The sequence below is a fragment of the Galeopterus variegatus genome, unplaced genomic scaffold (genome assembly GCF_000696425.1).
Source record: "Galeopterus variegatus unplaced genomic scaffold, G_variegatus-3.0.2 Scaffold3525, whole genome shotgun sequence".
NCBI lineage: Eukaryota > Metazoa > Chordata > Mammalia > Dermoptera > Cynocephalidae > Galeopterus > Galeopterus variegatus.
The window spans coordinates 160,623-165,334 of record NW_007729636.1 but is presented as its reverse complement, the minus strand read 5'-3'; positions in this window follow the sequence as shown (position 1 = coordinate 165,334).

The following is a 4,712-nucleotide window of genomic DNA, read 5'->3' as shown; positions in this document are numbered from 1 at the left end:
CAAGGGTTAAGATCCCCTTACCGGTCATCTTTTTAAAAAAAAAAAAAAAAAGAATTTTCAAGAAAAAGTTAAAAACATCTTGAAATAAATATTAATGAAAATACAAATTATCAAGTTTTGTGTGATGCAGCAAACACAGTGCTTAGAGAGAAATTTATAGTATCAAGTGCATATATTAGAGAAGAAATATCCAAAATAAACTATCTAAGGTTCTACCTTAGGAAACTAGAATAAGAAAAAAATTGAATTCAAAAAATAAGAGAAAAAATAAAATAACAAAATCAGAACATAAGTCAATGAAATTGAAAAGAAAAAATCAACAGAGAAAATTAACAAAACCGAAAACTATTTCTTTGAAAAGATCAATGAAATTAGTAAGCCTCTATATAGGTTAACTAAGATAAAAAGAGAAAAGAAACAAATTACAAATATCCAAAATGAAGGTGGGCATATCACTACAGATTCCACGGACATTAAAAGGATAATAAAAGAATACCATGAAAACTCTATGCACACAAATTTCATAACCTAAATGAAATGGACCAGCTTATTGAAAGACATAATTTGTTATAACTCACACAAGAAGAAACATACAAAATAAATAGGCCTATATCAAAGTAGTTGAATCAATAATTGAAAGCCTTATAAAACAGAAAAAATGAGGCCCAGATAGATTCACTGGTGAATTCTACCAAATGTTTAGGGAAGAAGTTAAACGAATTTTCTACCATCTCTTTCAGAAGATAGGAGCAAAGGTATCCTTACTCATTACATGAGGCCAGCATTACCCTAACTCCAAAACTAGAGAAAGACATTACAAGAAAAGAGACCAATATCTCTATAAATATAAAACCAAAAATCCTTAACAAAATATTAACAGATGAATCCAACTATTCATAAAAATAATTATATATCACAATCAAGTGGCATTTTTTACAAGCATGGAAGCTTCATTTCACATTTGAAAATTAATTAATGTAATTCACTTACATTCACAGGCTAAAGAAGTAAAATCACATGATCATATCAATAAGTGCAGAAAAGCATTTGACAAAGTCCAACACTCATTCATGATAAAAAAAAAAAAAAAAAAAAAAAAAACCTCAGCACACTAGGAATAGAGAAGAATTTCCTCAACTCAGTAAAGAACAATTACAAAAAACCTATCTTAATGGTGATAAACTAGAAGTTTTTCCAGTAAGATCAAGAATAAGCCAAGAATGTGCCCTCTTACCAACTTTTTAACATCATACTGGAAGTCCTAGTTAATTCAATAAGATAAGAAAAGGAAATAAAATGTATACAGTTTGAGAAAAGAAAACTGTCTTTGTTTGCAGATGACATAATTGTCTATGTAGAAAATCCAAAAGAATCAACAACAACAAGAAATTTTCTGGAACTAATAAGTGATTATAGCAAGGTTGCAGGATACCAGGTTAAATATACAAAAGCCAATCATTTTCTTATATACCAGCAATGAGCAAATGAAATTTGGAATTAAAAACATAATACCATTTACATTAGCACCCCAAAAATGAAATACTTAGGTATAAAGCTAACAAAATATGTACAAGATCTATATGAAAGAAGCAAAACTCTGATAAAAGGAATCAAAGAAGAACTAATAAAATGAAGAGATATTCCATGCTAATGGATAGGAAGGCTCATAATGGTCAAGATGTCAGTTTTGCCCAACATGATCCCCCATCTCTGTTCTCCCAATTCTTTATCATTTTCTTTTTCTATTCATTTTCTATTCCTTCAAAGTACTTATCATCTTTGGACAAACTACACAATTATGATTATTGATGATGTCACCTCTCATTAGATTATAATCCCCATGAGAGGTGTGATCTTGTGCTGATTTGTATAATGTTGTATTTTAAAGTGCAGAGAACAATAATGCCACACACATAGCAAGCATTCTTCTCATAAAGACACTTGTGATTACATTTAGGTTCCACCAGGATAATCCAAGATTATCTCTCCATTTCAAGATCCTTAACTTAATCACATCTGCAAAATCCCTTCTGCCATATAACGTAGTATTCACAAATTCTAGGGATTAGGACCTGATATCTTTAGGGACCATTATTTAGCTTACCATAAGACCCATCTCAAGAAGCCTGTAAACAAAGTCATATTGGAGCCAGCGGAGAAATATAAAGGATAGAGGTCAATTGGCATCAGATTATAAAAGATTTTTTTTAAGTCAGTAGAATTTTAACCTGCCACATTGGGGGAAAATTAACGTTTGATAAAATCCAGTGCTAAGAAGTATACAGGAGTATGAAAAACAGATTTCCTCTTATATTATTTTTGAAGTGCAAATAAGTACAACCTTGTTGGAGTGCAATTTGATGGTGTCTATCTAAAATCCATCATAATATTTGATACAATGGTTCCATTGTTTTAAATTTATTCTACCAACATATCCCTAGAAAGTTCAATTGTCTTTATTTAAGGATGTTCACTCTAACTTTTTTTACGATAGCAAACAGACAATCTGATCTACCCATTGCTGGAAGGCTGACTCAAATTTTGGTATGGACATACAGAGGAGTACTCTCTAGCTTTTAAAACAAATGATGCAATGAAAATATTTACAAAGTATATTACCACATGACAAAGTTAAGGTGCAGAGAAACCATGTATATTATGATCCATTTTGTGTAAAAAGATTATTTATAAATTGGAATGGCATTTTTTTCTGTAAGTGCATATAAGAAACTATCAATAGCAATTTTTTTTGAGAAAAGATACTCTAGGTAAGGAAATATGTGTCTCCTTGCTGTCTTATACCTTTTCTGTTCAGTTTCAAGTTTCTAGCGATGTGCACATATAATACAGTGCTCAAAGTGCAGCCTCTGATACCAGTTTGTCAGTGTTTGAATTGTGGTGCAAAGAAGGTTAAGCATTTAAAAAGCTTTAAAAAGGTTCAAAGGTAAAAATAAGTTAGTTACTCCCTTGTACCAGTTTCCACAACTGTAAAATGGAATAATAAAAGTACCTTATTCATAGGCTGTTAAAAAGATTAAGAGTAAATTCACATAAAGCAATTAAAATAGTGCCTGCCACATCGCAAATTCCTAAAATATTATCTATTACCTGTTGCTTTTATCCCCCAAAGTCAAAAAAATTATTTACTCAAAGATAATAGATGTAATCTAGGCAGTAAAACTAGGGTATATTTTTGTTTCTTCTGAACACTGTCTATATTTTAGTGGACACTTAGTAAATGCTGTTATTAAAAAGAAAATTAGAATATATTAGTTTGAGTCTGGACAGTAATAGGGAGCCTTTAGAGGTATTTGGGCAGAGCAAGCTCATAGCACAAAAGGACATAGATAACACTCTTCTGGTCTTTTAGAGTTTACAAAGCACTTTCAGGAATTACTTAATGTTTTATGTTTAGGGGAGTGTCCTGCCAATACAACACAGGTAAATTGGAAGGAAGATTCCAGTGGGCCAGAAGAGGAGTTGATTTCAGGTGTAATATAGGTCTTGACTCAGGTGGTGGAAAGCAAAGGAGAATAAGATCGGATACGAATGAGACCAATTACCAAGGTAATTAGTTGAATAGGGTGATGAAAAAAGAGGGTGAGCCAAGGATTTCCAGTGTGGGGATCTGTTAGAATGGTGGATTTAGTAATTCAGAAAGTTTGGTGGCAGATGGGAAAGTAGAAAATAGTGTCTGAGCCTCAAGTTTGTGATTATGATTAGCTGGACAGAATGTCATCATTGAGAATTTGTGTAATTAGAAAGAAATTCATAAAATACAGAAAAGGTATGAATAGAGTAACGAAATTTTAGAACAAGAAAGATCTTTATTATAAAACCCAACATCTTTTAAAAAAATCTTTGAGTTGATTGGTCTAAATATATCAGGTCGACCTACTGTATAATCAGTAATAACATGTCTTCCAAGTTGCTTAACTACTTGGAGCCTTGATTTTATTATTCATAAAATGGGAGTGATAATACTACCTATTTTATATTGTTGTTTTATTAAACAAGCTAGTATTTATAAAATGCTTAGATGGTAATGCTCAAAAAATGTTAATGGGAGTGAATACAGGTGGAGGTGGTTATTTTTGATGCCTTCTGCATGTAGCTTCTTCAACCAACCATCTAAATAGTCCAGACAAATTTACTACATACTGAATTTCTGCTGTGAGTAGAGAAGCAGGATTCTGAATAATTAAGAATTGCTGTCTTCAGTGACAAAGTTCAATTAAGAGTAGGCCAACTGCTGGCTTGCTCCTTTCCTTGCAGATGTATTAATGAAGGATGGTTCTATTACCTAATTTGTTTTTTTTTTTTAATTTTTTTTAAATTTATTTTTTATTTTTTAATTTTTTTTAATAAATGCAAATTTATTAACATTTCTTTTCTTATGTATTTCCCCCAATTTAAAAGGTGTGATTTTTTTTTTAATTTTTTTTAAATTTATTTTTTATTTTTTTATTTTTTTTTAATAAATGCGAATTTATTAACATTTCTTTTCTTATGTATTTCCCCCAATTTAAAAGGTGTGGTTTTTTTTTTAAAGTTTTTATTTTTTTTTAATAAATGCGAATTTATTAACATTTCTTTTCTTATGTATTTCCCCCAATTTAAAAGGTGTGATTTTTTTTTTAAGCTTTTAATTTTTTTTTTTTTTTTTTTTTTAAAGATGACCGGTAAGGGGATCTCAACCCTTGACTTGGTGT